The sequence below is a fragment of the Oryctolagus cuniculus genome, chromosome 18, assembly GCF_051225735.1.
Source record: "Oryctolagus cuniculus isolate XC-2025 breed Fujian yellow rabbit chromosome 18, ASM5122573v1, whole genome shotgun sequence".
NCBI lineage: Eukaryota > Metazoa > Chordata > Mammalia > Lagomorpha > Leporidae > Oryctolagus > Oryctolagus cuniculus.
The window spans coordinates 5,486,903-5,509,039 of NC_142884.1; the positions used below are offsets into that span (position 1 = coordinate 5,486,903).

At 46.3% G+C, this 22,137-nt stretch overlaps 1 long non-coding RNA gene and 1 pseudogene across 7 annotated transcripts; both read right to left on the reverse strand.

Moving 5' to 3' along the window:
* Positions 1-3,052: 3,052 nt before the first annotated feature.
* Positions 3,053-17,259, reverse strand: LOC149120734 (uncharacterized). 7 transcript variants are annotated; one of them, XR_016224554.1, is made up of 4 exons: positions 16,219-17,259; positions 16,010-16,137; positions 15,290-15,359; positions 14,487-14,732 (listed from the first exon to the last, which is right to left on the reverse strand). It is a non-coding gene; the product is annotated as an uncharacterized LOC149120734 (long non-coding RNA). The 7 variants fall into 7 exon arrangements; XR_016224550.1 differs by having other exon boundaries at positions 15,290-15,364; positions 16,219-17,251; XR_016224555.1 differs by having other exon boundaries at positions 14,727-14,863.
* Positions 7,344-8,305, reverse strand: ORYCUNV1R-PS1585 (vomeronasal 1 receptor oryCunV1R-ps1585 pseudogene; annotated as a pseudogene).
* Positions 17,260-22,137: the final 4,878 nt, after the last annotated feature.

The window sequence follows — 22,137 nt, forward strand, 5'->3', positions numbered from 1 at the left end:
AAGGTCTTCCATCCACTGGTTCACTCCCCAATTGGCCACAATTGTCGGATCCGCACAGATCTGAAGCCAGGAGCCAGGAGACTCCTCCGGGTCTCCCATGCTGGTTCAGGGGCCCAAGGACTTGGGCCATCTTTTACTACTTTCCCAGGGTATAGCAGAGAGCTGGATCAGAAGTGGAGCAGCCAGGACTTGAACCGGTGCCCACATGGGATGCCGGTGCTTCAGGCCAGGGTATTAACCTGCTGTGCCACAGCACTGGGCCCTGGAATTAATAGTTAAACATTAAATATAAGTACAAGTCAAGAGTTTGCATTTAGAACCAAGACATAAATCTTGAGCTGTAACGCAGCCCAGGGCCTTGAGCTGTAAACGTGAGTAACTCATCCGGTGTACACACACAGACAGCCTACACCCGCAAAGTTACAGGGGAAGCACACACAGGCACGGACACTCACATACTCAAATGTACAATCACATTCACCCCCCTCTCACCACACCCAGCCACCCACATACTCACACATTTTCATTCACATGCTTACACTGATGCCCACACCAATTACACATTCATATTGAAACATACAATGGGCCAGCGCTGCGGCTCACTAGGCTATTCCTCTGCCTGTGGCACTGGTACCTTGGGTTCTAGTCCTGGTTGGGGCACTGGATTCTGTCCCAGTTGCTCCTCTTCCAGTCCAGCTCTCTGCTGTGGCCAGGGAAGGCAGTGGAGGATGGCCCAGGTCCTTGGGTGCTGCACCCACATGGGATACCAGGAGGAATCACCTGGCTCCTGCCTTCTGGTTTGCAAGGGTGCCGGCTCTAGCTGCCATTTGGGGGGGGTGAAACAACAGAAGGATGACCTTTCTCTCTCTCTCTAACTCTGCCTGTCAAAAAAAAAAAAAAAAAAAGAAAAAGAAACATACAATGACAGACAGTCATGTAGTCACATTCTGGCTCCCAAATCCCACTCACCCACATGAATGAGTGCCACCAAATGAGCTGCTCCTGTGTGAAAAAACAGTGCTGGGGCCAGTGCAGTGGCATAGCAGGTAAATACACCGCCTGCAGTGCCGGCATCCCATGTGGGCGCGGTTCAAGTACCGGCTGCTCTGCTTATGTTCCAGCTCTCTGCTGTGGCCTGGGAAAGCAGTAGAGATGGCCCAAGTCCTTGGGCCCCTGCACCCACATGGGAGCCCTGGAAGAGGCTCCTGGCTTCAGATTGGCCCAGCTCTGGCCATTGAGGCCCATTGGAGAGTGAACCAGCAGATGGAAGGCCTCTCTCTCTCTCTCTCTCTCTCTGCTTCTGCCTCTCTGTAACTCTGCCATTCAAATAAATAAATAAATCTTAAAAAAACACCAGTGATAATCACAGTCCTCTAGCTCCCTGAAAACGGAGGTCATCTCCATCATCAGTAGTCCTTCCAACACTGCCACAACCCCCAGGGTGTTCTTCACAGTGTGTGACACAGGGGAGTGAGTGTTGTCACTTTAGGTGGAGGTGCATGTGGGGAAAGCTGGAGTGTTTGGAGAGGTGAAAGCATGCAAGAGAGTGACAGAGAAGAGAAAAAAAAGCAGGGAAAGGGGTGCTCTGGTTTGGATTTCGGTTTGAGAGTGGGTCCATGTGTTAGAGGCTTGGTCCCTGGGTGGCACTATTTGGTGGTGGTGGATCCTTTAGAAGGCAGGGCCCAGGGGCCAGCACTGTGGTGTAGCTGGTAAAGCTGCCAGCTGTGGTGCTGGCTTCCCATATGGACACCGGTTTGAATCCTAGCTGCACTACTTCTTCTTCTTATTCTTTTTAAGTATTTATTTATTTGAAAGGCAGAGTTACAGAGAGGCAGAGGCAGAGGCAGAGAGAGAGAGTTTTCCATCTGCTGGTTCACTCTCCAGATGGCTGCAATGGCCAGAGCTGTGCCAATCCAAAGTCAGGAGCTGGGAGATTCTTCCACGTCTCCCATGCACGTGCAGTGATCCAAGGACTTGGGCCATCTTCTACTACTTTCCCAGGCCATAGCAGAGAGCTGGTTGGAAGTGGAGCAGCAGAGACTTGAACTGGCACCCATATGGGATGCTGGTGTTGCAGGCGGTGGCTTAACCTGCTACACCACAGTGCCAGCCCCTGCTACATTCCTTTTTTTTAATTTATTTTTTGACAGGCAAGTGGACAGTGAGAGAGACAGAGAGAAAGGTCTTCCTTTGCCTTGGTTCACCCTCCAATGGCCGCCGTGGCCGGCACACTGTGGCTGGTGCATCGCTGTGTTCCGATGGCAGGAGCCAGGTAGTTATCCTGGTCTCCCATGGGGTGCAGGGCCCAAGTACTTGGGCCATCCTCCAGTGCACTCCCTGGCCACAGCAGAGAGCTGGCCTGGAAGAGGGGCAACTGGGACAGAATCCAGCGCCCCGACCAGGACTAGAACCCGATGTGCCGGCGCCGCAAGGCAGAGGATTAGTCCAGTGAGCCGCAGTGCCGGCCTCCTCCATTTCTGATCTAGCTCTCTGCTATGGCCTGGGAAGGCAATGGAAGACCACTCAAGTCCTTGGGCCCCTGCACACATGTGGGAGATTGGAAGAAGCTCCTGGCTCCTGGCTTCGGATTGGTGCAGCTCTGGTCATTGTGGCGAACTGGGGAGAGAACCAGTGGATGGAAGACTTTGCTCTACCTCTGCCTCCCCTTCTCTCTCTGTGTAACTGTGAATTTCAAATAAATAAATAAATCTTAAAAAACACCATTGTATCCTGTGAAAGATAATCCTGTTGAAGAAGTTTCAGTTTTGAGCTAAAAGATTTTGAAGCAATCAAGAATAGAGATTCCATAACAAGTCAGATTTCACTTTTGGTAGCCCAGTGTCATGAAATGAAACCAAACCTTGGTGCCATTGTAGAATATAAAAAGAAGGAAGAATTATATTTGTACAGGGTAGCAGAATTGGACAAAATTACTTATGAAAGAGATAATTTTAGACAAGCATATGATGATCTGTGGAAACACAGGCTGAATGAATTTATGGCAGACTGTTATATAGTAACAAATACAAGAGAATTACCAGATGCTTACCTGGGAGGGGAAGCTGAACTGGAGCTTAGAGACAGCTTGGATTCTTTCTCTGAAGGAATCCTGTGCAGTGTTCCACCACCTCAGGAAAGTTGGAAGATCTTCAACCATTCAGCAGGAGAGAAAACACTTCGTTCCTTGGCTTTAGAGTTTGCTCTCCATCATTACAAACCCACTCCCCTTTACTTCATGGATGAAACTGATGCAGCCTTTGATTTTAAAAATGTGTCCATTGTTGCATTGTATCTATGTGAACAAAAATGCCCAGTTCATCATAATTTCACTTTGAAACCACATGTTTGAGATTTTGGATAGACTTATTGGAATTTACAAGACATAAAATATAACAAAAAGTGTTGCTGTCAACCTAAAAGAAATTGTATCTAAGGGACTGTGTTGAATTTGTTCCTACTGAAGACTCCCAATTAAGTTGGGATACATGTAGTGTATTATATTGATTATCTAATTGTAATGAATTATATAAAAATACATATTCCTAAGCTGAATCACACACTTGGTTTGTATTTTACTCTGTTAATTAAAAGTCAAAGTCTAATAAAATATTCTCTGTACATGCAAAAAATTAACAAAACTAGCAACACTAAGGAGTTCTTATACATCCTTCAGTCAATTCTATCCTAAATAAGTTTTGAGTTTAGAGCCACTCTCCACATTTTGTATATATGAAGACATAGAATTTCAACAGTATATTTATCCTGAAAATTCATAGGCATGTAAGTAGCAAGATTTCTAATCCAGAAAGCGATTGTTTGCTAATATGAATTAACCAATAGTTTGAATATTTAAGTGCTTATAAAGTATTTGAAAGAAAAAAGTCAATCAACCTAAATGGGAACTTGGCTTAGCAGTTAAGATGCTATTTGGGATGCATGCATCCCTTGTGGGTGTGCCTGGGTTCAAGCCTGCACTCATCCCATGTGGGAGAACCCGGGTTCAAGCCCTGGCTTTACTCTCGATTCTAGCTCTCTGATACCATGCCTCTCGGGAGGCAGTAGCTGAGAGCTGAAGAGTTGGGTCTCTGCCACCCTAGTGGGAGACCAGGATTGGGTTCCCAGCTCATGGCTTTAGCTCAGCCCAGCCTCAGCTGTTGTGGGTATTTTGGGAGCTCTCTCTTTGTCTCTCAAATAAAATAAATTCTGTCTATAAGGAAATGCTGGTTCCTCCAGACCTGCCCATCAGCTGTACTAAGCTGGAGACAGCAAGCACAGCCCCCCGAGACTCTTAAATCCAACCACGGACTCTCTGAAGTGGATCTGAGCGTGCATTTGGTTTTAATAATATGCTCAGGCAAACGTGAAATAAAGAGCATGTTCAAGGATCTTGGGACCATTTTGAAGGCCAAAGCCAGCTTCTGGTCAATGGGAAAGCACCCAGTGCTGTATGGAGCCAAAGCTCAGCACACATCCTCACTACTGTAGCAGAATATGTGAGCATTTCTGAGAATGGAGGGCATCAGGACTGGGGCAGGTTTCCCGAGGAGCACAATTCCCTGGATCTCTATATGGGAAGATCTGAGTGGACAGGGGCCTTTTCTGCATTCCAGGAGCTGCCAGGTACAGAGATACCCTGGTGAGTCTGGTAGGAGAGGTTGTTCTTTGGTATCCAACACTCAGGGATGGAGATAAACATGGCTCCTATCACATCCCCAGGGTCTGTTGGTATGCTTTTCAAATAATGATTTCCTTATTTTATATGCTTTGAAGAGCCTTTTTTTTAAAGGATTATTTATTTGAAAGGCAGAGTTAGAGAGAGAAAGAGAGACTGGGAGAGGGAGAGAGAGAGAAAGGGATTCTTCCATCTGCTGGTCCATTCCCTAAATGGCTGCAATGGCTAGGGCTGGGCTAGGCCAAAGCCAGGAGGCCAGGAGCTTCTCCCTGGTCTCCTACGTGGGTACAGCACTTGGGCCAACGTACTTTACATCTGAAGTCCTCCTTTCATGTTCCTTCTTCCTTACATGAAAAGATCACAAGAAATAATCATCACCAATACTTTTTTGGATATATTGCAATGTTGAAACACCATAGATAATTCACAGCACATTCATTTGTAAGATACTAGTATAAAGCTAATTAAGTACCAGTTTGCTCTCCAGATGGAGTATGCTGCATCATGTTGACATGCAGCCCCCTTTTTATGCAATTCAGATATCACATGGCACTCCATGGTGATGCATACCAACATTCTTTGGAAAATTACTTAACTTCCATCCTCTGGTGTATACCCCCGATGGCCACAACAATCAGGGCTGGGCCAGGCCAAAGCTAAAAGCCAAATCCTTGGGCCATTTTACACTGCTTTTCTGAGGCCATTATCAGGGTGTGGATCTGAAGTGGAGCAGCTGGGAGCTGAACTGGCACCCATATGGAATGCTGATGTTGCAGTTGGCAGCTGTATCTGCTATGTCACAAAGCCATCTTGAAACCTTTTTCTGTAATTAAAAAAGTTATATAGTATATCCATTCCTAATTTTATAAAACACTATGTTATGATGATGGTGCTTCTTTTATTCTATAGAGTAAGTCATTAAAAAAAGGACTAGGCCAGCGCCGCGTCTCACTAGGCTAATCCTCCGCCTTGTGGCGCCAGCACATCGGGTTCTAGTCCCGGTCAGGGTGCCGGATTCTGTCCCGGTTGCCCCTCTTCCAGGCCAGCTCTCTGCTGTTGCCCGGGATTGCAGTGGAGGATGGCCCAAGTGCTTGGGCCCTGCACCCCATGGGAGACCAGGATAAGTACCTGGTTCCTGCCATCGGATCAGCGCGGTGCACCAGCCACCACACACTGGCCGCGGCGGCCATTGGAGGGTGAACCAACCGCAAAAAGGAAGACCTTTCTCTTTGTCCTCCTCACTGTCCACTGTGCTTGTCCAAAAAAAAAAAAAAAAAAAAAGGACTATCTCATGTAAATAGTGATAATTCCTTTTACGAGCCATGCTTAAATAAAGTAAAACTGTGGTGACAATAATAAAATACAAAGAGTTAACAAAATAGAGGGATGCCTTTATGATCAAATTTCCAACAGTCAGAAGCATATTTAGGAAAATAATAAACATAATATCAAAAGTTCATAATCTCATTAGTTCAGAGATAAAACTGACCATTTTGTTTTTTTATTCATTTTTTAAAAGATTTATTTATTTATTTGAACCTCAGAATTACACAGAGAAGGAGATGCAGAGAGAGAGCGAGCGAGAGCGAGAGAGAGAGAGAGAGGTCTTCATTCACTTGTTCACTCCTCAGATGGCTTTAATGTCTGGAGCTGCACCAATTTGAAGCCAGGAGCCAGGAGATTCCTCCGGGTATTCCCATGTGGGTGGCAGGGACCCAAGAACTTGAGCCATCTTCCTCTGCTTTCCCAGGCCATAGCAGAGAGCTGGATTGGAAGTGGAGCAGCCAGGACTTGATCCAGTGCCCAGATGGGATGCCAGCACTGCAGCAGGCAGCTTTCTCTACTAAGCCACAGCGCTGGCCCCAAAACTGACCATTTTAACTTGCAATCAAGGCCCTATGTGAGGGCCAGCATTGTGGCTCAGCAGGGTTATGCCACCATATTCAATGCTGACATCTCCTGTGAGCACTGGTTTGAGTCCCAGCTGCTCCACTTCCTATCCAGTTCCTGAGTAAGGTGCTTGGGAAAGCAGCAGAAGATGGTCCAAATGCTTGGGCCCCTGCACCCACGTGGGAGACCCGGATGGAGTTCCAACCTCCTGGCTATGGGCTGGTCCAGCCCCAGCTGTTGCAGCCATTGGGAGTGCATGGAAGATCCCTCTCTCTCTGTAACTCTGCCTGTCAAATAGGTAAATAAATCTTTAAAAAAGAAAAAGTTAAGGCAGAAAGAACAAGAATACTGAACAAATGGCAAGAGGTGCACACAGTAATTAGAGAAATCCAATCTCAATTATATCAGGTGTTATTTTAAAACAAGGAGACTATTCCTGTTAAACATTGTTTGACTATACTTAGTTAGTTATAAATATATACCTAAAATATAAGGCTTAAAGTAGAAAAATGAAAAATCAATTTCATGTGGCTTAATCAATTAATTAATGACTGTATAAATATCAAATAAAAGAGGCTGTAGATTTAAAGCAGTTTATTATTGTGACTAATATTTTTATATTTCTAAGTATATATTATCCTACTATGATTGTTTGATAACAAATGTAATCTAATAGTGTGTATTACACCCTATATACATACACACATGTGTGTAAGCATGCGTATAGGGTCTTGTAATATGGCTACCAAATAACTGTGCCTGTACTATTGTACAACAAGTATTATAAAGCAAATACAAGGTACATGTTTCTGATAGTGTTGGGGGATTTTGTATTGCTTATCCAGGGAAAGCAGAGCCTGGATACCCTGGAGTCACAGCTCATGAGAAGATAGGGGCTAAGAGTTGGGAAACAGCCAGCAAATAATGCAGAGATGTTCACTGTCAATCGACTGGGCTTACTAAGAAGAGCCAAATACACTTGGAAAGTGGAGGAGACCGTGTAAAAAAATACAAATGTGCTCACCAGAGCAAGGATGCTCCGAGTAGCTCTGGATTCAGGGGAAGTCCTGGGGGAAGCATTCCTGGGACCATGAATGTGCTGCACCTGCTGCTTGTGTCTGTGCAGGATGAACACCATGGAGCTGCTGGCCAGGAGCATGAGCCCCAAGGACACAGCATCAGGCAACAATAGTAGTGCCAAGAAGAGCGAGCCTGTGAAGGTGTCTTGGAAGACAGCGTTACAGTACCCATAGTCTTTTCTCTTTGTGATGCTTGTGTTGATCCACTTACTTGTCACATAGATGGGGAAATGGTGTTTATTAACATGTTCAGGATCCAGCACAGCATGGAGGAGAGGCCTATGTACCTGGGAGCTTTGACTTTAAGCTCTGCCCACCTAGAGTTCCTGGGGCTGATGGTGATGGCCTGGAAGATACTCAAGAAGCAGGTGCTTTCAATGGACACGGCCCTGGACACTCTTTGTACATAGAAAAGAAGGTTGCACTCAGCATCGCTGGGGAGAAATTTCCCCCTTAAAGCTGTCACTGCCTGTGGCACTCCATAAGAGAGAATGACCAAGCAGTTCGCCACAAGGAGGTGCCTCAGAATCATATCCGTCCATCTTGCCTTGAATCCAGTCAAGGAAAGGAAGACATGATGGGAAAGAAGAGAGAAGTTCCCCAGAATCCCACATATGACCTGAGCTAAGAAGAGCGTTCCTGTGGCCACCTCCCAGGAAGCCATTCTGCTAGCTCCTGGTGACTGACATGTATCTTCGCACCAGGTACCTGCATGAGAAGACCAAGAGTGAGATGCATGTACAGCACCAGCTGAACACCAACCTTCTCCAGGAACTGTGATTCAGCCACTGAGAAATCCTGAGAGCTCTTCTTCTTTTATTAAGAGATCTGCCCCTGCCCCCCAAAATGAAATCCTCTCTTTCACAACAAAATAGATACAACTGGAAACCATTGCACTTAGAAAAATAAGCCAGTCCTCCAAAGACAAATACCTTATGTTCCCTCTGAACTGTGGTAACTAATAGAGTACCTAAAAGGTAATCTATAGGTGTGAAGTTGACCCTCTGTGATGTGATGATTTTGAACAGCCCTTGTTTTGACTGTTGAGGAACAATGCTTTTTTGTTTGCTTTTTTTGTTTTTCCTCATACTATTTGTTGAACTCTCCACTTAGAGTAGGGTTACTTTTATGAATTTAAAGTTAACTTACAATAGATCTTGTGAAAAATAAGAATAGGAATGAGAGAAGGAGGAGGAAGAAGGGTAGGAGTTTTGTCTGGAGGGAGGAAGTGTGGGAAGAATCACTATGTTCCTAAATTTGTATATATGAGATGCATGAAGTTTATCTTCCTTAAGTAAAAAAAAAAGATTTCCAAGAGATTGGGGTGTAACCTGCAGACAAGACTTACAGTATATGAATCACTTCAGTGAAGAGCACACTGGCACCGTCTTTGCTTTCCACAAACATGTGAGGCACTGCCTGCTATTACTTACATTATAAATAAGCAGGGAACTCGGAGAAGGAGAAGGTCAGTGTTTTGTGTGAATTCATAAACAGGCTGGGGGACTTGAACAGGTGAGGACTTGAAACTGCCTGGACTGGCACTGAAGACATGAAACCACCACATGGGTGATAAGCTGGTTAGCGGTTGTCCCCAACGAGCCTAGATATATGAGGGGACTTTAAAAAAATCCTTGGAAAATTTTAATTAAAAGATAAGCTTATTATAGTGCAGAGATTTCAAAATCCATGTATCGTGTTTTCCATAATATGCATCTCCATGATCTTTTTGAAGAACCCTTCATATGCATGAATTTTAAAAATATGTTTTGGAATAAAATAAACTTACCTTTTAACTTCTCTGAAGTATCCTCACACATTTGTTTTTGTTTTCATAACTTGTTATCTTACTTTGGATCACAGAATACTTTATTTGATGCTATTGGTTGTTAACAAGTCCCTATTTATGTCTGCAGATCAGCAAATAGGCCAAAATCAATGAGGACTGGAAGATGAGAGATTTTCACCAGTGGAGGTGCACTGAGAGCCATGCAGAACCCAGAAGCCTGCCCCACATCTGGCTGGAGTCAATGAAAGGAAGAAGGCCTCCACAGGAAGAGGGAAAGTTTAACCTGCTTTCATGCTAAAAATACAAATACAAGGACACCTATGATAGGAACTATTAGTCCAGACCATTCCATAAATTATGGGATGGGAAACAATATTGCATGATATAGCTTTGTGAAACCCATATATTACAATTATTTTCTTTAAATGCCAGTTCCCCAACATAAAGAGGGGAAATAATCAACCATAATCCAAAGACCACAGATGTCTTCAGTATAAACATAATCACTGTCTTCATTAGTGGTATCATACACCAAAGTTAGAGAACACATTCCCAACAACTGTCATTCAGTACACAGGAAAATGCGATCCATGTTGATTAATCCCATCTTTATTTATATACATGGAGGTATTACAGGCACACTGCTAGGCATCCTAAAATTTGTACCACGATTCTGTAAAGCTGGTTCAATAGCAGATGATCCTGGAACTATACATGTACTCCTAAAAGTTCTGGGAACAGTCCTGAAGTACCTTAAAGTCAGATTTCATTATCATTTATATCAAATGCCAATAGTCACTGCCATTGATTATTATACCAAATTGCTTTAGGAATTACCTAGAATTCCAATTAATTCTTTCGTAGCTCAGCTCATACCTCAGGAATTATTCTTCCTCCCTGTGAGGCCTTGACTTTGGATGCTGTTCATACATAGACACCCAGGAAGGTCCTTCCTTTCTTCTGACATACTCTGCTTCATGACTCTGCCTCTCAAATCAAAATAGAACTCATCCAGCTTCTTTCCAGTGGCATCACGATGCGCTCAGTGAGAGGGTCCAGCAGACAGTACAAGTGCAGAGGGAAGGCTGTCAGATCCTGAGATATGGGTTTGTGATTCCATGACCTCACCTCCCCACAGACAGAACATTAATTATTATCCACTTGGAGCAGCAATTAGAGTGTAGAGTTGGGACTGGAGACTGATTATGAAAGTTTTTTCCCAGCTGCTAATTACTACTGCAACCAGTAGAAGTTTCTAGTTAGCTTCTCCAAAGGCAACTTTGATGTGTTTGAAAAGGCTTTTTAGACAGTCATTGCAATAGTGCAATGGGGTTAGAAGGGAAAGTGGAGATCTGACACACGAGGGACTGGCAGCAAAGGATGGGAGTCTCACTGCATTTCTGGATCCATCAGAAGTCATTTTTATAAAAAAAAGTGCAGCTTCCTAATCTGTAGACCATTGAGCTACACTGTAACTTAGCAGGTGAGAAACAAGATGAGACAGAGTAAGTGAGCAGGCTTTTTGAAGATATACAAGAAAAGATAGAAAATGATGCTAACAATTTAGTTAGAAACCACTGGATTTATTTGTACAACTGTGTTCCATGAATTTCATCTCATACACAATTCGATGCGAACTGATTCAGAAATGTTGTAGGAAAATAAATTTAACAGTATGGCTTCCACTCAGGATAGGAATTACCAACAGAAACAATATCAATAGAAGTGAGAAGATATAAAAGAGGCACTGAGAAATCAAAGTATGGGGGTCAGATGTTTAAGAGGTAGATCCTGGCTTCCTTTTGATTTTACAAGAAAAGCTAATACCACTCACCAAATTCTACAGTATGGAATGGTTACCACTGTTCTCCATGAATAGCTAGAGAAGGGTCTGTACTCTCTTTATGTGTGTAATAAAGAGCAGGAAGAGTCTACAGGAATCTTCTAGTCCTGTGTAGAAGGTGTGTTTGGGTGATAATCACCAGAACAGAAGGTTTCATCAAACTGTGGACACTTGATGCAAGCAAGAAAGACAGTAATTGTATGAATCCTGAAAACACCAGTAGCCTATGATTATGGTAAGGCTATTTTCTTACACAATTTAGGTAATGAACATTTAAAGCAAACTTAACATAACCATTATGGGTTTTCTAGGAAACATGTCACATATCTTGTTTTTGCCTCTTCAAAAGGTATTCTCTGAAATGAGAATTTGATCATGGAGAAGGCTATGCCTATGCAAGGGTGTATGGGAAATCTCTTGAACTGCTGATCAATGAACCTGAAATGGCTCTACACGGTGAGTCTATTTCACAGATATATTATATGTTTTTTTAACAACAGCCCAAAACTTTCTATTTCAATTTCTTCAATGCAGTAAATTTCATGGAATACATACAGGTATACTCTAAAAAGTTCATGAGAAATTGAATTAAAAGATAAATTTATTTTGGTAAAAACACTTTGAAATCCATGCACATGAACACTCCTTAAAATGTTCACAGAGGGGCTGGCTCTATAGCATAGTAGGAAACCTCCCATGCAACACCAGCATCCAGCTGCTGCGCTTCCAATCCATCTCTCTGCTGTGGCCTGGGAGGGCAGTGGAGGATGGCCCAGGTCCTTGGGCCTCTGTATTTCTGTGGGAGACCCAGAGGAGGCTCCTAGTTCCTGGCTTTGGATCAGCACAGCTCTGGCCATTGTGGCCAATTGAGGAGTAAACCAGCAGATGGAACATCCCTTCCTCCCCATGCCCCTCCTTCTCTCTCTGTGTAACTCTTTCAAATAAATAAATGGATCTAAAAAACAGAAATTCTGTATGTAGGTGGATGTTTACAACTTCCCAATTAAAGATTTAAAGAACACAAATCAGTACTGGAAAACTATATTTACAATAAATAATTTTTAGTTCATGGCTGGTTTCACTTTGATTAAAAAAATAACATGTGATCAGTTACAATCATAGATAGGGCTGCCTTAACATGTGTGATCAGCTGTAAGTGTAGGCAAAACTGACTTGCATGTGTGCTGGCTGTAATTGTAGGCAAGGCTGACTTGCACATGTGTCAGCTCTACTCATGGGCAAGGGTGACCTACACCTTTATTTCGAGTGAAATCCAGCTGTTCCAGTGTCAAGGAAGAGCTGCTGCTCTCATGCCAACAATGGGAACGTGGAATGAAACAGGCACTTGAACAGTTGTTCTGGAGTGCATTTCTTAAATCTAATTTCCTTGTAAGTACCGAACACAGCCACAACTCCGTGAACATTTCTTATGCAAAGCCAGGTGAGGCTCTAGTGAGTGGAAGGTGGTGGAACCTTTTCTGCCAATGGGAGCAGGGCACACCCATCTCTGAGCTCATAAAGGGAGGCCCCTCAAATCAAACTGCATGGTCTACAAGCTGAGCTTCCAGATTACATCTGGGGCAGGTGACCCAGATGCCCCCTGTTACTCCCTTCAGTACTCAGCAGACTAGCCCTCCTTCTTCTTACCTGAAACTTAAGAGAGGTGTTCCTATGGAGAAGAACTGAGGAAAAAGGCAAGACATTTCACATTCCACTGAGAGCCAAATTCACACGTAAGGTAGGGAACTGGGCTGTTCGTCTGGACACTGGAAGCAGGGTTGTGATTAGGAATGCCAAGTCAGGTGTATTCATTGTGTTGTATTTATGCGTGGGGGAAGAAAATGACTTTTAGATTCAGAGAGAGTGAGAGACAGAAAGAGAGATCTTCCATCAGCTGGTTCACTCCTCAAATGGCCATGATGGCTGGGGCTCGGCCTGTCTAAAGCCAGGAGATTCCTCTGGGTCTCCCATATGGGTGCAGGGGCCCAAGGACTTGGGCCATCTTCTGCTGCTTTCCCAGGCACATCAGCACATTAGCAGGGAGCTGGATTGGAAATGGAGCAGCCGGAACTTGAACTGGTGCCCATATGGGATGCTGGTGCCACAAGCAGTGGCTTTATCCACTCTACCACAGTGCCCTTCCCCCAAGAGTTTCTTAAACAAAAAATATTTATTTACTTATTTGAAAGGCAGAGAGAAATATTCATTCCCCAAATGCTAGGGCTAGGAGAAGCTGAAGTCAGGAACTCCATCTGGGTTTCCATGTGGGTTGCAGGGACCCACCTACCTGAGACATCACCTGAGCTTCCCAAGGTGAGAATCAGTAGGAATCTGGAATAGGAGCAGAGCCAGGACTCCAGCCCAGGCAGTGTGATATGGGACATGGATGTCCCAGAGGCTTCTTACCCACTGCACCAAGAAACAAAAATGCACAAGAAATGAGGAGGACAGAAGGAAGTTCCCAACTCTTAAGTGTGAGCTGGGGCAGAAAGGCAGAAACAGGTGCAATTTTAGAGTGCAGACGACTGAGAAATATTACTTCAGTGAGCTGATCAAAAATCTCAAAAATCATACTCCATGACGGTATGCATCCTTGGTATCCTGTGATAAACATGCTAATTCACCTCAGATTGTGGTCACCCAAACCTTGCAGACCCAATCTAGTCCCGAGAGAAATACCAGACACATTCCTACAGAGGGTCATCCAACAAAATATTTCACCTCTCCAACTGTCACAAGATCACTGAAAACAAGGAGAGCCTGAAGAACTGCCAAGAGGAATCTAAAGAGACTTGTCAGCAAACTAATGTATCCTGGAGAGGACCCTGGGGCACACCAAGAAAACTGGGTAAAGACTAAGGGAAACAGCACGAGGAGTGGATTTCATTAACACTGGTTCACTAATTGTCACACGTGTCTCAAACTAATATCTGGGAATTCTCCATATTGTAACTTTTCTGAAAGTGTTATGGAAATTATTAAGAACAAAAACAAAAAAAGGATGTGCAACCCTGGGTGGTGTACAAAGCATGAAACATTTAGTACCTGATCCATTACAGGAAAAACTGCCTATTCTTGTTCGAGATCAAGAAGTAATACTTGATATGAATCCCTATTGCTTCTCACAGTTCACATAAATCCACTGAGAAAATGTGAGGCAGTAACACTCAAGAAAATCTAGTTAAAACAACAAATTTCAGTTTATTGATATGGGAGGGGGAAAATCCTGGACTTTTAAAGTTCCCACTCTTAAAAAGTCCCATAAAACTGATACCTTTGACATGTAAAGAAAAAAAAAAAGGGGCTAGCACCGTGGCTCTCTTGGTTAATCCTCTGCCTGTGGCACCGGAATCCCATCTGGACACCGGGTTCTCGTTCCGGTTGCTCCTCTCTGGTCCAGCTCTCTGCTGTGTCCCAAGAAAGCAGTGGAGGGTGGCTCAAGTGCTTGGGCCCCTGCACCTGCATGGGAGACCAGGAGGAAGCACCTGGCTCCTGGCTTCAGATTAGCGTAGCTCTGGCATGGTGGCCATTTGGGGGCTGAACCAACGGAAGGAAGACCTTTCTCTTTGTCTCTCTCTCATTGTCTAACTCTGTCAAAATTAGAAAACAAAACAAAACAAAACAAAACCCCAAACCCATCATTTTCATTCCTGCAGACCTGTGAAAATCAGGTCCATGGAAAAGATCAAACCCACCTGGTGCTTAACTGCACCTAAAAACAAACCCTCTCCTTACCACCCCACAGTCCAGTGTGTTCCTCCAGGAGGGATTTTTCTACACTGTAAGACTTTTAGAAAAGCAGAGTACACAGGAAGGTTCTGAACCATTTGTCAGGCAAACACTGGCTGGAGAGGGTTGCTGTGGGGAGGCCACTGAGTGACGCAGCCGTGTCGTGGCACCACTCTGGGAGGTTTAGTGGGCTGAGTGGCAATCAGGAAGGATGTTGGCGGTCAGGGAAAGCAGCCAGTTCTAAGTGGCACAAACACAGTAACTGAATGAGCATGACGGGGACGTACCTGAGCCTTGATGTGAAGATGTGTTACAATTTCTGGTCCTCTTCAGGGCACTTCCTTAGGTGTAGGACAGCTGCTCTGGGGGAAAGAGAATGAGACGCTAATGCTTTCTGGATACAGGCTACAGAAAACACCCTCCGAGGAACACCTGCCCCAGGCCATAGCTGAACCCAGTGAAGGGGGCACTGGATGGGAAAGACCCCTGAAATACAAACCTGTAGGTGTTCCCCCCCCACTAAACTGATCATCCCTACACACACACACACAGGAAACCCTACTCCCCAGGCCACCCCTTCCCTTCATTCAAGTGGCCTGCATGGCAAGCACTTTGGGCTCTAAAATTGGCTTCTTCTGGCTGTTCTGCAGCTTCCTGTCATTTCATGCTAGGTTCCTGGGCCCACTGCTCCCAGCAGGAACCACACAGAGGGAGGTGAAGGCAGAGATGTGGACACACAGGTGACACTCACAGCTGTGCTCACTTTATAGGCCCGGCACCCAAACACTACCTCTCCCAGGCACAGCTCAGACACAGGCCCCGTCTGTGCTGACTCCCAGAGCTTACCACCCATCCCTGGCAGCGTGTCAGAGGTGCAGCCCGCCTCACAGCACGCCACCCCTGCAGATGGCCTAGAGCAGGTACCCTCACAGAGGCCAGCTGGGTTACTCCCACTGATGCTCACAAAGCCCTGCCCCAGTGACCCCATTCGACTCACACACACACACCTGTGTCTGCCACGGGGTCCAGACCACATTCAATAACACACAGCTGTCCGCCGAGATGCCGGCATCCCCTACAGGTACTGGTTGGAGTCAGACTGCTCCACTTCCGACCCAGCTCCCTGCTAGTGCGCCTGGGAAAGCAGCGAATGGCGGCACAACACACACACCACACCACACCACACCACACCACACCACACCACACCACACCACACCTTCAGCCCCCAGCCACCAGGACACAGCAGGGCCCCAGGCCCAGGCTTGGTTCACGTCTCCCGCTCCCTCCCTCACGGTCGTGCCAGCAGCACCCGAGCTGGCTTCTCATTGGGGGAGCAAACACGTCCCCTCGGGGCCCAGCCAACCCTATTTCCCCGAGAGGACAGGACCGGAGCCCGGCAGTGGGGAACTCCAGATGGCGCCCAGGTGGGACCAGCGAGCAGGAATCTCCCTCCCAGCATGCCACGCGGCACACTCCCCATAGGCCTCTGGGAAAGGGAGTCCACAACGCCCCAGTCCGCGCGCTTTCCCAGCATGCAACTCCGCACAGCCCTAACAGAGCCCCGGGGGCCTCTGGGAAACGTTCGTCTGCGTGGCATGGTGGACGCCGCCTGCCGAGTTCTCTGCTCGGTAGGCGTCTTACTGGTTCCTGAGCGGGCTGATTTTCTGTAGGCTCGGGGTGAAAGTACTTCAGAGCTGGGGAGCTGCGAATGCCGCGAGCCCTGGTTTCTCCCCGCTCGGAAACCGGACCCTGCTGAAGACGATGCCCCATAGACTCCAGTCAGGGAGCCGCCCGGGGCGTGACCCAGCGGGCGGAAGGCCCTCTCTCTCTCCCTCTCGCGGTCTTCAGAGAAGGATTGCTACAGATGACTGTCAAGGATTACATGGGAACAAGTTTGATAACCTAGGAGAGATGGGCCAATTCTTAGCCACATAGAACTTACCAATATTGAATAAGAAATCAAAAACTGGGGCCGGTGCAGTGGCCCAGCGGGTTAGGCCGCCGCGTGCAGTGCCAGCATCCCATATGGGCGCGCCTGTTCAAGTCCCAGCTGCTCCACTTCTGATCCAGCTCTCTGTATGCCCTGGGAAAGCAGTAGAAGATGGCCCAAGTGCTTGGGCGCCTGCACCCGCGTGGGAGACCTGGAAGAAGCTTCTGGCTCCTGACTTTGGATTGGTGCAGCTCTGGCCATTGCGGCCAACTGGGGGGTGAACCAGCGGATGGAAGACCGTCTCCCTGCCTCGCCCTCCTCCACCCCTCATCCCGTGCCTTTGCATCTCTTTCTCTGTGTAACTTTTTCAAATAAATCTTTAAGAAAATATCTAGACTAATGAGGGACATGACTGAATCAGTACAAAAAGTCTATCATCAGACCAGATAACTTCTAACAAACACTGCAAGAAAAATTAACACTAATTCTTTAATTATTTCAAAAAGCGGCAGAGGATGGCATTGTTCCAAACTCATTCTATGAGTCCAGAATTACCTTGATACTAAAACCAGACCGAAGCACAACAAAGGTAGAAGGCTACAGGCCATCTCTCTTCTTCATGTGCATAGTGCAAACGCCTCAAGAAAGTTCTAGGAAGTCACATCCACCAGGACCATGAGAAGATTATTCACTATGGTGAAGTGGGATTCTCTTCAGCCATTAAGGTCGGTTCAACATCCATGAACCTGATACATGACGTCAACAGTCACCAGGAAGGACACAAATTATAGGAACATCTCAATAGGTGCAGAAAAGACATCTGATAAAATGTACCACTGCTTCCTGATAACCCTGAACAAATAAGTATAGAAGGAATATACTTCAACATAAAGAAGGCCTTATCTAATAAGGCAACCGCTAACATCATACTGAATGAGGAAAAACTAAGTTTTCTAAGATCTGTAACAAGATAAGGATGCCCACGTTTACCACTTATATTCAACACTTCTGGGAGTTCTAGCAATTAAGAGAAAGAAATGGCATTCCAACAGGGAAGGAAGAAGTCAAACTGTCACAGTTTTCAGATGAGATGTTCCACCAAAAACTATTTTTAAAAAAGATTTATCTATTTATTTGAAAGTCCAAGTTACACAGCAAAGGAGAAGCAGAGAGAGAGAGGTCCTCCATCTGCTGGTTCACTCCCCCAGTTGGCCACAACGGCCAGAGCTGCAAGGATCAGAAGCCAGGAGCTTCTTCCAGGTCTCCCATGCAGTTGCAGGGGCCCAAGGACGTGTATCATCTTCTACTGCTTTCCCAGGGCATAGCAGAGAGCTGGATCAGAAGTGGAACAGCCAGGACTCGAACCAGCATACATATGGGATGCTGGTATTGTAGGCAGTGGCTTTACCAGCTATGCCACAGCATCAGCCCAAAAAACTATTACACTAATAGATGAGTTGGGCAAAGTTGCAGGATACAAACCACTGTACAAAAGTCAGCATTGTTGTTATACCTCAATAGAAAATTAGCTGAAAAAGTCTTCTAGAAAATAATCCCATTTCCAATATCTCCACAAATATAAAATTAACAAAAGAAGTGAAAAATCTCTACCGGTGGCATAGTGGATAAAGTCCTTGCCTGAAGTGCCGGCATCCTATAGGGGGGCCAGTTTGTGTGAGTCCTGGCTGGTCCACTTCTGATCCAGCTCTCTGCTATGGCCTGGGAAAGCAGTAGAAGATTGTCCAGGCCCTGGACCCCTGCACCCATGTGGGAGACCTGGAAGAAACTCCTGGATCCTGGCTTCAGATTGGCACAGCTCTGGCTGTTGTAGTCATTTGGGAGTGAACCAGCAGATGGAAGACTTCTCTCTCTCTCTCTACCTCTCTGTAATTGCCTTTCAAATAAATAAAAAAAAAACTTAAAAAAAAAAGGATCTGTACAATAAAAGCTGTAACACACTGTTTAGAAGAAGAGGCTGAGGGTGGAGCTCAATGGGTTCCACACACCTTTTTGCCATATCTGTGCACCCATGTCTCTGTGCCTCTATGGCGACTGGTGTCATGGTAACCAATAGGCCCACCTGATTGGCTAGTTGCCCACAACTTTGCTTTGACACTGCTTGGCAATGAGCCACGTTTGTCCATGTAAGCCCTTATAAGCAACTGGGGGCCATGGTTAGATGCCGCTGCTTGTGGCTGTTTGTGGCTGCAGATGTGAATGGGCAGAGTCTCTGAGTGTGTGTCCCACTGCCACCAAGGATATGAAGGTGGATTCCTTTTGTGGCCCTACTGCCGTCATGGGCCAGTGGCTGTTGTGTACATCACCACCCCCAGGAGTAAAGGAAGGATAAATCTACAATGATTCTGGATTGTTCTCTGACTGTCAGAATCTGGATCTGCTTGTCTGGAAACCAAGTTCCAGACACACAGATATTGATGAAGGACATCCCTTGTTCATGGATGGAAGAGGCAATCTCATTAATGCCCACAGCTTGGTGTGTTAATTCTCTTTCTCATTAAAAAATGTCTGTGCTTCCAGAGCCATTCCTACCAGCACCCTGTTCCCTAGCACTTAAGATCTGCCACTTGCTCGACCAGATGCAAAAAAGTGAATACAAACACAACAAGGAAAGGCCTCTCTGTATCCCTCCCACCCACTTTTTTTTTTTAAACTGGAAATTGAGAACAGAAGTTGCAGGGCTGGTCTCACCACCTGCAGCCCCATGGGAATTATGGGACACTCAGTTCCCAACTCCCAGGTGTTGTGAGCATACCTCATGTTAGGAATGTGTGGTTCCCAGCACGGCGCTCTCACACTTGTGAGTACACGTATGCGCTCAGCAAGCACTGTGTTCGTGCACGTGCACATGCTGCCTTCCAGCGGCAGGCTGATTCAGACAGTGCTGCCGCCTTCTGTGTCCTGTAACTGTGACCGGGTCAGCAATAATGCAGTTTTCAGGATGGCTATCAGAGTTTTAAAATCACAGAGAGAAGCCCTCAAGACCTAGTGCTACCTAGAGCGTGGCCGTGAGTTCAGGTCACAGGCACCTACGCAGATAGAAGAGAAGCCATCCAAGACTCCACCATAGAGCAGTGGCAGAGGGACAGGAGCGTGGGTTTCCTGATGTGATCCAAGTACATGGTAAGGTATTGAAAAGTCTCACTGGACCCCAGAAATATCCAGCATTACAGTTAGTCGCATTTTTAAAATGTTTCACAAAGTATGGAAAACACAAAGAAAATGCTTGAAAAGAATCTGTGTGTGTGTGTGTGTGTGTGAAGAGAGTTGGGTCTCAGGGGCTCGGGTGTGTCGCTCCTGCTTTCTCTAGCTCAGTGCTGCTGGTAATGGGTGTAGGCGACCCCACGCGGGCACTGACAGGGCCCCGCCATCCTAAAGGATCCCAACTTCCTAGAACAGGGCCCGCAGCACTTGTGTGCAGGTGAGGCTTGAGAGGCAGCCATTAGCTGAGTGGTTCTGGACCAAGACTGCCCAGCGGGATCACAGGGCCAGGTCTGAGAGAAGCGCTCACCCGCGGCTTCTCCCACAGCCTCTACTGCACTGACCTGGGTGGGAGCCTCGGTGCTGTCCTCCTGCAGTGCCTGGGTCCTACTCAGGGTCACGCACGAGGGTTCTCGGGGCACCGACTCCCCCCTGCATGGGTGGCTGGGAGTGGGTCAGCACCGCCCAGATCCCCATTACGGGGCAGACGCTGTTTACGGTAAGGCCGGCACCTGCAGGCAGGAGAGGAGGAACTACAATTTTGTTCTCGGTGTAGGAGCACCTGTTCCTGAATTTCTACAGCGCCAAGGCACAGGGAGGGTGGCCTTTGTTCCCCTTCAGAATCCTTCTGCCTGTGGGTGTGCTGACACCATGAAAGGCAGCGGGACAGCTGGAGGGCATCTTGGCAGAGAGAACTGGAGACAGAAGAAATGGCCACATGTCAGGTCCCTGTGGCCCAGGTCAGAGGCTGCGCCCTCTTTTCTTCCTCTTGTGCCTGGCATTTTGCCATTGCAAACATCACATCTCCGCTTCTCACATTCCTGCCTTCTGAGTGCACTTCAAAGGACGAGTTTTCCCTTTTCTTCTGTGACCGTCAGGTGAGCTCTTTCAAATACTTCTCTCCTATATTCCAGAACCTTCTCTTCCTCCTGGCTTTTTCTCTTTCTTTTCATTTCTCTTTCTCTTTCTCTTTCTCTTTCTCTTTCTCTTTCTCTTTCTCTTTCTCTTTCTCTTTCTCTTTCTCTTTCTCTTTCTCTTTCTCTTTCTCTTTCTCTTTCTCTTTCCCATGCACAGTTCTCACCATGAGTTGATGACCTGTGATGTTGAAAATGGTCCCTTCCTGATGGATGACCATGGGAAAGCGGGGATACCCGACTCCTATCAGGGCTGTCAGGTCCTGGATATCAGTGTAGATGATGATTGTGTAGTGTTCAGGCTCCATCTGTGTGCTCCACAGATCTGTGCAGAAATGCACACTGGAACAAGATGGGATTCCTCACCAAGGATAACTCAGAAACTCTGTAAGGGAATCAGAAGAGACCTGCTCCCTGGGACACTAAAGACAGACTCAATATTCTCTGTTCAAGGGTCCATTGCTGTGGCATAGTGGGTAAAGCCACTGCCTTCAGTGCCTGCATCCCATAGGGAAGCCAGTTCGAGTCCCGGCTGCTCCACTTCTGATCCAGCTCTCTGCTATGGCCTGGGAAAACCGTAGAAGATGGCCCAAGACCTTAGGCCCCTGCACCCATGTGGGAGATGTGGGAGACCTGGAAGAAGCTCCTGGCTCCTGGCTTCAGATTGGCCCAGCTCCAGCCATTGTGGCCAACGGGGAGTGAAACAGCAGATGGAAGACCTCTCTCTGTCTCTCTCTGCCTCTCCTTCTCTCTCTGTGTAACTCTTTCAAATAAATACATTTTAAAAATATATTTCAAGACTACAGAACCTGGGAGAGGTGTGTTTCAAAGCTTGTATAGAACCTACGTCTTCCACGATTCAATTCAGATTAAGCTTTACCTGCTTTTGGTCCACAGTATCACAGCAAGGGGATGTGCATCAGCACCTGCCACTGATTTGTGCTGGGACAGCTGACATTAGCTTCAGTCACCTGGTCTAGGACTCTGCCTGCTTCCTCCAAGAGGGACATTTTTCTGCATACAATGAAAGCATATCTTGGGGTGACTGATTTAGTGATGTGTATACATCACC